This window comes from Ruditapes philippinarum, unplaced genomic scaffold (assembly GCF_026571515.1).
Source record: "Ruditapes philippinarum isolate M1 unplaced genomic scaffold, ASM2657151v2 ctg3062_1_1_1_1, whole genome shotgun sequence".
NCBI classification, from domain to species: domain Eukaryota; kingdom Metazoa; phylum Mollusca; class Bivalvia; order Venerida; family Veneridae; genus Ruditapes; species Ruditapes philippinarum.
This window is the reverse complement of record NW_026852595.1, coordinates 256,157-269,402: the sequence shown is the minus strand read 5'-3', so window position 1 is coordinate 269,402 and position 13,246 is coordinate 256,157.

Genomic DNA, 13,246 nt, shown 5'->3' with positions numbered 1-13,246 from the left:
CCAGTCATTGGCAAAATGTTCAATGATGTTTATTTAAATTTATTATTTTTTTACTTGTTTTATTTCATGTTGCACCACTTGTCACAGAATAACTGTTCAAATTCGGCATATTTTTCCTTGAAAATATACGCCTGACCATAAGAAAATACAGTTCACTTTAAGATACGTTCGGTTGTTACAATAATCAGAATCCAAGATAGCATTTGAAGCAGACTTACCGTTGTTTTTGTTGTTGTTGTTTTTCCCCTTCATTAGTGAACATATCTCAGGGGCCGGCATTCCTTGATATCGAATCAGTAATTTCCATTTTTTTCTGGAACTTCACTTATCGGCAACTAATTCCACATAATTTCTATGAATCATCGGAGAGGGGGGTGGGGGGGGGGACAAATGACCGACAATTTATGACAAATATGTGTATTTCACATGTCAGAACGTTTATCAAAAATATTTAACAAACACCGCAAAGTATGAAAATGTTATTCAACGAGAGAAATATCACCATCGCACCATTTATTGTTTTCTGATGTTTATAAATATTTTTCCTGGCAAGTGAATCTGAATACTGTATTGCCAAGCTTTATTTTTGTAAAATATATTTATCCCTTATAATCAATTATTATAAATAATTACCCTTCATTGGTTTTAGACTGTTTTTATCTTTATTTAAAGAAAGCTAGGATTTTTTTTATTGGGTTTAAAGTCACGTTACGTTGAGGGTGAGGTGTTACGCCGTCACTGTTACGCCGTCACTGTTTATTTATTTATTTTATATACAAAATGTACCTACATACATTTAATTGACTTATTATGAATGGTTTTTCTAATCATTTGTCAATTTCTTTTGTTTTGTTTGCAAATAGCATGCTTGATAAAAACGTTAAATATTCGTAAGAAGGTGTTATATACTTGTTTATTATACTTAATCTACCGTATGAAAATTGTCCGTTGATCACTGTTTTACCTTAAATCTATTGTCATCTAAACAATATGTGTTCACATTTGTCTGTTAAGTGTAAAATTTGTGGATACTGTCTCTTTTTGTGTTTTACATGCATGTATTTAGAGGAAAAAGGAATGGGAAAATCTTAAAACTTTATAACTTTATTATGATGTAAATAAAACATTGCACATATTAATTATTTGCATTCGTTTATTTTATTTATTATAAAACTTAATCACAATTCGAAAAAAATTTCATAAGATTTTTTTTATAATGTATGTTATGTTATAAAATTTACGCGGCATCATGAATTCGCGACGTGGCCGATTCGCGAATATTACCGCAAATTAAAACATCGCGAAAAATACCTGATTTACAGTAATCAGCTTTCACGCACCTACGTCACACTACAAGCGGGGACCGTCCGGGATGGATGGGACACCACTGATAGTGTAGATAAATATTTTAATCACGTCATGGAAAATGTAGTGGTTATTCACCCACTGTGGTCCCTAGGTATTCCGGAGGGCATTTGCTCGGTCACCTGGTGAAAACCTGTGGCATCTTCCTTCTGGACACCGTTTGATTTTTCAAGTTAATCGGCTGACCACCGTACGATAAATGTCCCATTGTCGTCCGTTACCCAACCGATTTGTAACCATTGTACATGTACGGTGACTGCAAGGTATACGGGCTAAAAAATAATACGATAACCGGTCAGCTGCGGGATGGGCTATATTCTAATGGCATGTCTTTCCCCCCTTTCTCTTCAGACGGTCCTTCTTCCCATTTTCTGCTAGTCTTTTTCTTCATTTTTTACTTTACCCTCTGACCTCTTCCACTTCCTTTCTTTGCAGGGTGTTTTGGGCATATTGCACCTTTAAAACAAATTCGCCATAAAATTGTAAATGAAACTTAAAGTTTAAGAAGCATCTGACGTGTGTTTCAAATTAGAGAATATTATTTATACCAGATGCCCATATGGGCGACACCTTCAGAAAAGTATTAGTCATGATAAAGTTTGGAGGACAGCCTTAGATACAAAAGGTTACACAAACCACTACTGCTTCTTTTGCTGAAGAAGTTTTTAAGCATTCGTGCATGGGACCTCGATCTAAAGTCCCATCCGAAAGATTGCTTAGTTATATTAGTTCGGCTACCTGGGAATCAAACCACAATGTCAAGATTACAAGTCTCGTGATCTTACCGATTAAGTTATGCTGGCTGCCTGTGGTGGTGGTCGTCGTCGTAGTTTACCCTCTGGATCACGGTTGTAATATAGAGAACAAGAGCTGTCACTGAAAAGTGACTTATGTCCCCCGACAGGAAACTTTGACAAAAAATCCGCAATGTATCCAAAAATATTGAAAATATACGCCCGTCGGCCTTTATATCACACCTAAATTTTATTTATTCCATAAGAAGTGTAAGAGAAAAGGGCTACATAAATGTTACTAAAACAAGATATTACTATTCATAGCTCAGGCGCCCATCTTGTGCAGGGGAACGGAACACGCCGGTGATATGCACATAAAGGGATGGTTTTGATCACTTCTGTGAAGTTTCATTGAAAACTTACCAGCAGTTTAACCCGTGAAAGCCGAACAAGATTTTTCTATTCATATCTCTGTTGTTCATTTTGTGCAGCGGAGCAGAACTTGCCTGCGATATGGTCAACTCTGGATGGTACTGATCACTTTTGTAAAGTGTCATTGAAATCCGACCAGCAGTTTCACCTGTGAAATCCGGACAAGATTTTTCTATTTATAGCTCTGGTGGCCATTTTGTTCAGCGGAGTGGAACTTGACGGCGATATGCACAACTAGGGATGCTACTGATTACTTATGTGAAGTGTCATTGAAATCTGACTAGCAGTTTGACCTGTGAAAGCCGGACAATATTTTTCTATTTATAGCTCTGGCCGTATTATTGTGCAGCCAAGCAGAATGTGTGGCCGATATGCACAACTAGGGATGGTACTTATCACTCCTGTGAAGTTTCATTGAAATCCCACAAGCAGTTTGACCTGTGAAACCGGACTAGGTTTTTCTATATATAGCTCTTGCGGCCATTTAGTACAGCAGAAGATTTTTTCGCCTTGTTATGAATGGTTTCTTGATTTTCCACTTATTTTTTTGCACAGGCATGGATAATTTTCTAGTAAAATAAGCTTATTCGCGCTTCATCACCAAAACCGCGTTGGGGGGGGGGGGGGGTTGGTTCAGTGAAACTTAATAGGATTGTTTAGTTAAAACAGTTTTTATTTAGCAAATTTACTAGCATGTTATCATTTTACATTAAAATTCAATTTTATTTAGTTCCGTCCATTGTTTTCTCGTTTAAGGCACACACATTCCTTTATTTTGGGACGATAGGTTGCTTTTCTTGGAATGGCACTGCTGTGTGACATTGAAGGTTCCATGATAAATGCCATATGAAAACATCTGCGATGTTTTTTTATTCAAAATTTCACAATTTTCGCATTTAATATGTTCCCGTATCAGACTTAAGAGATAATCAAGAGCGAAAACATTTTTTTTAATTTTATATAGAAGTACGAGACGATGTTTTTGTCTCCTTTCTGCTAGAATATCCAAACTGAGGTCGTTAAATAATTTGTTTATGTTACAAGACCTATCCCACATCACGTCGGCATACTCAAGCAAAGGTCTAATGAGGAGAGGGCCTAATATGAACCCCTGAGGTAATCCAGCGTTGATATTTAAAAGTGCAAAAGAAGTATTTGATACAATGACCCTTTGTTTTTGTCAGCAAGATAAGATGAGAACAACTGAAGAAGAATGCTTGTAGAAGAAAGTTTGTAGAGGAGTTATTGATGCCAAATCCTGTCGAAAGCTTTTGATATATCACAAAATACTGCGCGAATTTCTATTCCTTCATCTAGGGCTTCGCTGATATCATTGTAGAGAAAAGGTTCGCTGGTTTTTTAGTTGAATCTCCTTGAATGAATCCTGATTGGAATGATGTTAGAAGTTGATTTGAAATGACATGGTTATACAAGTATTTATGGATGCATCTTTCTATAACTTTTTCGAGACAGCTTCAAAGAGATATAGGTCTATAGTTACATGTTTTTGAAGGATCAGACGTTTTATGCCCCCGTCTGTCTGTCCGTCTGTCTGTGCGTCCCTACTTCATTCTTGTCCGGACTGACTGTAACTTTGTCATACATTGAGTGATTTTAAAATAGCTTGGCACAAATGTCTACCACATCAAGACTATGTGTCACTTCCAAGGACAATGTCCCCCTCAAAGATCAAGGTCACTCTTACATTTTGAAGTTTTGTGCATCCTCACTTTATTCGTGTCTGGACTGTAACTTTGTCATACATTGAGGAATTTTAAAATAGCTTGGCACAAATGTCTACCACATCAAGACAATGTGTCGCATCTAAGAATTACGTCCCTACCTTAAAGGTCAAAGTCATACTTCCATTTTGAATTTCACATTATCACAATAAAAGTAAATAGATCCAATACAAGCGTGTCCGGGCTATAACTGTGTCATGCATCAAAGGATTTTAGAATAACTTTGCATAAATGTCTACCACATCAAGACGATGTTTCGCTTTCAAGAATCACGTTCCTACCTTGAAGGTCAAGGTCACACTAACATTTTGAAGTTTTACTTTATTACATTAAGAGTTAGTAGGTACGAACATTTGTGTCCGGACTGTAGCTTTGTCATGCATCGAAGGATTTTATAATTTAACCTGGCATAAATATCTACCACATCAAAAAAATTTGTCGCGTCTAAGAGTCACGTCCCTACCTTAAAGGTCAATGTCACACTGCCATTTTGAAGTTCACTTTATCACAATTAGAGTTTATAGATTACCACATTCGTTTCCGGACTGCAACTTTGTCATGCATTGAAGAATTTCAAAATAACTATGCATAAATGTCAACCACATTAAGACGACATGTTGTTTTAAAATCCTGTCCCTACCTTCAAGGTCAATGTCACACTTATAGTTTGAAGGTACGTATTCTTTCGAGACCAGTTTGAAGATACACATTCATGTCCTGACTGTAACTTTGTCATGCATGAAAGTATTTTAATATAACTTGGCACAAATGTCAATCCCATCAAGACGATGTGTCATGGTTAAGGCTCAGGTCCGTCTGTTTGTACCCACTTACACAAAAAGCATGTCCAGACTGTAACTTTGTCCTGCATTTTGATATAACTATGCACAAATGTCTATCATATGACAATGCTGGATGGCGTCAACGAACCACGTCCCTTTAAAAAGGTCAAAGTCACACTTATATTTTGAAGGTTCACGCTATCACAATTAGAGATTATAGGTACACTAATTTGTGTCCGGACTGTAACTTTCTCATGCATCGGGGGATTTTAAAATAATTTTGCAAACAATTTTACCACATCAAGATGACGTGTTGTGTGTAAACTCATGTTCCTTCCTCCAAGGTCAAGATCACTCTAATAGTTTGAAGGTACTTCTGCTCATAAGAAGAGTTTGAAGGTACACATTAGTTTCCAAACTATAACATTGTCATTTCCAAACTGTAACATTGTCATGTTTTAAATAAACTTGGCATAAATGTCTACCACATCAAGATTTTGTGTCGTATCCAAAACCCTTATCTTAAGGTGTTAAGTTTGCTATAAATAGCATTCCATTTAACAAGAACAATATTAAGCAATTATTTACTTTAATTCTCTTGTCTTTTCATAATACCTGCATGCTTAAGAAACCTTTTCTGGGGCATTCGTCACTTACGTGACAGCTCTTGATATAAATATTACAAACATTGGCAAGTTTACAGGAAAAGGGAAATGCAGATTTTAGAAGATTTGTTTTTGGAAAAAACCTTGCAAGTGGTGCTGCTAGTTCATCCTTGCCTTCCTGTATGAGTCCTCGGCTAATGATGTCCGGACCAGATGCTTCCGGTAGCTGAGTCCATAGAGTTGATGAAGTCTTTAACGTCACGAGTAGTGACTGTTACACCAAAAATGAGGGCCTTTGTGACGATTTCAATAGGTGAAAGAGCATGGTGTGGGTTTTCGATGGTTGTTTGTTTGCTGAAATTGGTGTTTAGAAGGTCAGCTTTCTCTTTGTCTGAATCCGCTATAGTTGAACCATTTATAAATGTTGATATGGTTGATGCACTTTGTTTGTTTGTTAATTCCTTTGCAAGTTTAAACAAGGTTTTTGCTATGATGTTGTCTGAATTTATCTATGCAGGTATGTTATTATGATAATCTGCTTTAGTTTTGTTGATAAGTTTTGTAGTAACATTCCGAATTTTTAGAAGTTAGCCCAGGCATTTTCATTATTAAGTATTTTAGCTTTTTTGGTGACGTTTCCTACGTTTTCTAATTTGTTTTTACATCATTATTTATCCAAGGTACACGCCATTTTCCGGATAATTACGTTCTGTTTAGAATGCTTTCGGATTCTGCCTTAAAAATGTTTTAGGCAATATATCTGCAATATTATCTCGGTTTTGATCGTTGTCGAGAAATGACCAGTCAATTGATGTAAGTGTTTCATTAAATTTATGATACTCACCTTTTTCAAACATCCAAAAATTACGACGAAAACAGTTTTGTTGAAGTTTGGTGAAATTTAGGACTGACACTATTGGACAATGAAACACCTCGACATATTTTTGGCTGAAATTAACCTTTGGCTTGATTATATATGCATCATACATATTCAATATGTACATTTACATATCATCTTCGGACAAATGGCAGTATATTGTCAAAAATAAATGTAAAATTCATAAAACACCCTAGTTTCGGTTTTGCAGTGGCACGGGCTACCTCTCTTCTTTTGAATTTTTATATCATAGGTACCCTCACATTTTTTAACACATAGGTACCCTCAAAGCACGACATATACTTTCGTTTGCGTTAATCGTTAAGTACGATGTATGTAATATTTCTTACTTTTATGTACGTATATTTATTTTATGCATTTCAGTGGATTACTGATTTATCCGTGAAAATTATATTTGATAATTTCACAGTGAAAATTATCAAAATATAATTTCACACTTTTCAATGACGAAACTACTTTTTTTAGATTTTTCCCATGTGGTACCTCAATTTTATTTTTGCTAACAATTCTGACAATGTCAGGCTGTTTAAAGAAAACGCAAAGCTGAAATTGATAATCAACTTAAATGTCAAAAGTAATAAAAAGAAGAAAACTTACTTCTATTCATTCAAATTCCAATCACCAAATTTCATCTCTAAATTTTTTGTTTCATTTTTACAGTCTGACAAATACATTCCTTCCACATGCAAACTGCTCTTGATGACATTTGGGCACATTAAAGTATCCTACGAGCAATAACTGCCGTATGCTTTATGAAAAATTGAAAAGCAATGACAGCTATCACCTCGTAGAACAATTAAACCACCCAGCGTTCTGAGCAAGTTCCAAGTTTTCCATTTTCATAGCTGCTTTTTTCATGTTTTCACATCTGTCAACACTTATTTTTTGTCTGTTTCAATCCTCAAATATGTTTTCTTTCTTTTAAAAAGGTGTATGACTAACAAATCCAAATGATATCCCTCTGAATCAAACACAATTATTTTCCTCCCGTGAAATACTTTAAAAAATGGCTGCCGCTTACATTTAACAAAGCCAGGTCTAATATAAATACGCAGTAAGTAACAGAAATATGGATGGATGGTTGGAATTTTTCTCCTACAAGAATTGTTTGTTTTTATTATTAAAACAAGCGATCATTCATATTTTTTTAACAAAATAAATAATATCACTGTCATTTAACGTTGATTGTCGGACTTATTTTACAGCTCAAGACTTCTTGTTTTTAATGAGAAATTCCGACTAAATAGGGCTCTCAATGGGGAAAACAGATTTTAATATTCACGTTAATATTATGGAAATTTCGTTTTAACTTGTTTTTTAGCATAAAATAAAAAGAAAATTTGTTTGTTTGTTGTGTAAGATTTAATTTTATTTCATCTCGTGAACTTTAAAAACAGTATTCTCACTCGTGGCTACGCCACTCGTGAGAATACTGTTTTTAAAGCCCACTCGATGAAATAAAATTTCATCTTACACACAAACAAACAAATATCCTCTATATACTATTATAGTGTAATGGTACGGATTTCTGTTATTCACAAATGTGAATAAATAAAATAGAAGAACACAACTGTATACTTATGATGCTTAATCTTAGAACTAGTCAGTGGCAAGAATCTTGTTAAATAAGAACTGTCCTTTCAATCATTCATGGAATTATACTAAATGTAAAGGTCAAAGTTAACGAATCAGATTAAACTGATATATCATTAATTTACAGAGTATGCAGCTAGGAACGCCATTTTGTAATACATTTTATGAAATATAACTAACTGGTTAGTGTCCATGTTTAATGGCACAAAATACAAAAGTTCATATAGAGACTAGTCTTGCAGCTTTTGGGTGAGTGGAAGAAAATCTAATATGCGCCTCTTTCAGTATTTCGGGAAAATCAACAGATAATTGCAAGCTTGCTGTGTAGCTTACTAACATAAAAGAATTCGATCCACTCAGCATTCGAACCAATGTGAGCTTCTTTCAATAAAACTGAAGTAATATAAATCTATAGCACTATAGTAACGATATTGCACGACAGGCGCTGTTATCATATCATCACATCGAACTCGTTGTCAAATTATTCAATCGTTTTCCCCGGTTATGACATTGTAATACTGTGCTGTTACCAAGACAACACAATACTACGATGACCCACATCAAACACCGTAGTTATAGGAAATATTTTATACTTTTCAGATAAACGTGAGCGTGTGATGTATATATTATAGAACGGTGAATTTGGTGTCCTGTTTTACATGTAGTTTCAAAAAGGTTACTCATTGGCCTATTACCTAATTTTTTTTCTTATTTTTTTGCTCCAGTCGGTTGTTTTTGTCAGTTAGTACAGCTATGTTAATTTAGTATTTTCTATGTGTTTAAAAAATGAGAGGGTACCTAAAAAATAGATAAATACAGAATCCCTAAAGAAAGCCCAACACGGCAAAATTGAAAATGTTGCAGGCTCGGTTTGATTGAGATACCTAAGATATAAAAATTAAAAAGGAGAGAGGTAGCCCTTGTCGCTTCAAAACCGAAAGTAGGGTGTTTTTAATGAATTTTACATTTATTTTTGACAATATACATTTGTTCGAAGATGATATGTAAATGAACATATTGAATATGTATGATGCATATATAATCAAGCCACAGGTTCATTTCAGCCCGAAATATATGTCGAGGTGATGGGCGAGGCAAGACATGTCGATTTTTTGTAGCTTATTGTGAAGTTGCAATCAATGAAAAACGGGCACATGACAAATAAGCACATAAATAAACCATTCTAGTGTTCCGTGGTATACATCTTTTCCACGTGTCATACCTCCTTTCCATATTACAATGAAATTTTACTGGATTGCTATCCATCGCTGGTTGTTTTTTAGCAGAGAATGACCAGTGCTATTGCAAAGAGGGTATCGTTTGAGCAGATTTCGCAAAGAGGGTTCCGATATGGATATGCACCGTGATTAAATTTAACGTGTGAATTGCTGTCATAAACATGTATGTATCGATTACTTCCCCTTTAAAATGTATTTCCTCGATTTGCTGTCTGTGGCTGCTTCTTGTATAATTGTTATAATTATACTGTGATTTAATTAATTACCAAGATATGGTTAAGACAATGATAAAGGAATAACTATAATTATTGTTTTTTTTTATTTATTTCAGTCCATGACACAAATGATTTACATGTTGTACTTTTACAAACGGCTTTAAAAACCGATAAATATTGACAATTTGAGCCGCGTCACGACAAAACCAACATAATGAGTTTGCGACCAGCATGACTCCAGACCAGCCTGCGCATCCGCGCAGTCTGATCAGGATCCATGCTGTTCGCTATCAGTTTATTTACTTGTAATAGGGTTGGTAAGCGAACAGCATGGATCCTGATCAGACTGCGCGGATACGCAGGCTGGTCTGGATCCATGCTGGTCGCAAACGCACTATGTTGGTTTTGTCGTGACACGGCTCATTTCATGTTCGTAAACCTACCATTTTGTTCTTGTTTTAAAAACTCAAATCACAAGTTCAACAAACAAGTAAATCATTATGTTTTAAATTATGAGCAAAGGTCCCTTATGTTGTCCATGCAGTACTTTAACGCAAATACAAGTAAAAGTTTCCATTAAAAACACATCTGCCTGATCAAAATCTTTCTTATGAGTTATATATAGCTATTACTTAAACTATTGAAAAATATTATATGTTTTTATATCAAAACATAGGAGAACAATGACTCAACTTGTTCCTGGTGTATAAACTGTAGAGTAGTCCGCAAATCAAGTTATCATTGGCTACTTTTCATAAGATGAGACATAACAGAAATTATTATAACGCCATCCATGTTACAAATCGTTCTTTAAGTCATTTTTGAGATCCAAGTCATTTTTGAGATCCTAACTGTCCATTTTAAAGTCTGATATTCCTAGCTTAGTTGTTGGCATTAATTATGCCCCCGCCATGTAATGGCCGGGGCATATAGTGTTACCCTGTTCCGTCATTCCGTCCTTCCGTCCTTCTGTCATTCCGTCATCATCAGTTTCCGTTCATTATCTTAAGAACGGTTGCACACATTCAACTCAAATTTGACATATGGATATGTCATGAAAAAATACAGGTCAACTTCGAATTTGGTCATGGTTCGATGATTTTTGGCAGAGTTATGCCCACTTTGAAAATAATATGAAATTTCAGTTTCCGTTCATTATCTCCCCAACGGTATAACACATTCAACTCAAACTTGACATATGGATATGTCATGAGAAAATACAGGTCAAGTTCGAATTTAGTCGTGGTTCGATGATTTTTGGCAGAGTTATGCCCCTTTTACTTTGAAAATAATATGAAATTTTCAGTTTCCGTTCATTATCTCCCCAAAGGTACAACACAGTCAACTCAAACTTGACATATGGATGCGTCAAAGGAATGCGCAGGTCAAGTTCAAATTTGGTCATGGTTCAATGATTTTTTGCAGAGTTATGCCCCTTTCACTTTGAAAGTAATATGAAATTTTCAGTTTCCGTTTATTATCTCCCCAATGGTACAACACATTCAACTAAAATTTGACATATGGATATGTTTTTGGAATGCCCAGGCCAAGTTCGAGTTCGGTCATGGTTCAATGATTTTTGGCAGAGTAATGCCCCTTTCACTTTGAAAATAATATGAAATTTACAATTTCTGTTCATTACCTACCCAACAGTGTTACATATTCAACTTAAATTTGACATATGGATATGTCAAAGGAATGGGCAGGTCAAGTTGGCATTTGGTCATGGTTTGATGATTTTTTGGCAGAGTTAATGATTTAAGACAAACTTATCTTTCCTGAATGTTGGAAAAATTTTGAACTTTCAGTTTCAGCACTCTTACTTTTAGCCATTATTTTGGCTACAAATATGCAATATGCTATTTTTAAAAGGTTTAGACTGAATAATTTCAGTGCCTTGAACATTGTATGAAAATGGTTTGTGTTAACATTGAAAAGTTTTAAGGGCTTTGAACTTAAAATGAAAAAAATAATTAATGCACCATCTGAAATTTTGGCTGCATGCGGGGGCATCCGTGGCATGATGACACATTTCTAGTTTTGAATCATCATTTCAGGTTCAATACCCACGCACGCCAAGCGCACCTCTTTGTAAGGTGTTCCTGTAAATTGAAACTGTACCATGCCGCATCATTCCTGCCTGACGACGTCTTTCTTCAGAATCTTCATGCATGAAAGTATTTTAATATAACTTGGCACAAATGTCAATCCCATCAAGACGATGTGTCATGGTTAAGGCTCAGGTCCGTCTGTTTGTACCCACTTACACAACAAGCATGTCCAGACTGTAACTTTGTCCTGCATTTTGATATAACTATGCACAAATGTCTATCATATGACAATGCTGGATGGCGTCAACGAACCACGTCCCTTTAAAAAGGTCAAAGTCACACTTATATTTTGAAGGTTCACGCTATCACAATTAGAGATTATAGGTACACTAATTTGTGTCCGGACTGTAACTTTCTCATGCATCAGGGGATTTTAAAATAATTTTGCAAACAATTCTACCACATCAAGATGACGTGTTGTGTGTAAACTCATGTTCCTTCCTCCAAGGTCAAGATCACTCTAATAGTTTGAAGGTACTTCTGCTCATAAGAAGAGTTTGAAGGTACACATTAGTTTCCAAACTATAACATTGTCATTTCCAAACTGTAAACATTGTCATGTTTTTGAAGGTTTTAAAATAAACTTGGCATAAATGTCTACCACATCAAGATTTTGTGTCGTATCCAAAACCCTTATCTTAAGGTGTTAAGTTTGCTATAAATAGCATTCCATTTAACAAGAACAATATTAAGCAATTATTTACTTTAATTCTCTTGTCTTTTCATAATACCTGCATGCTTAAGAAACCTTTTCTGGGGCATTCGTCACTTACGTGACAGCTCTTGATATAAATATTACAAACATTGGCAAGTTTACAGGAAAAGGGAAATGCAGATTTTAGAAGATTTGTTTTTGGAAAAAACCTTGCAAGTGGTGCTGCTAGTTCATCCTTGCCTTCCTGTATGAGTCCTCGGCTAATGATGTCCGGACCAGATGCTTCCGGTAGCTGAGTCCATAGAGTTGTGAAGTCTTTAACGTCACGAGTAGTGACTGTTACACCATAAAGGAGGGCCTTTGTGACAATTTCAATAGATGAAAGAGCATGGTGTGGGTTTTCGATGGTTGTTTGTTTGCTGAAATTGGTGTTTAGAAGGTCAGCTTTCTCTTTGTCTGAATCCGCTATAGTTGAACCATTTAAAAATGTTGATATGGTTGATGCACTTTGTTTGTTTGTTAATTCTTAATTCACTTATTTTTTGTCTGTTTCAATCCTCAAATATGTTTTCTTTCTTTTAAAAAGGTGTATGACTAACAAATCCAAATGATATCCCTCTGAATCAAACACAATTATTTTCCTCCCGTGAAATACTTTAAAAAATGGCTGCCGCTTACATTTAACAAAGCCAGGTCTAATATAAATACGCAGTAAGTAACAGAAATATGGATGGATGGTTGGAATTTTTCTCCTACAAGAATTGTTCGTTTTTATTATTAAAACAAGCGATCATTCATATTTTTTTAACAAAATAAATAATATCACTGTCATTTAACGTTGATTGTCGGACTTATTTTACAGCTCAAGACTTCTTG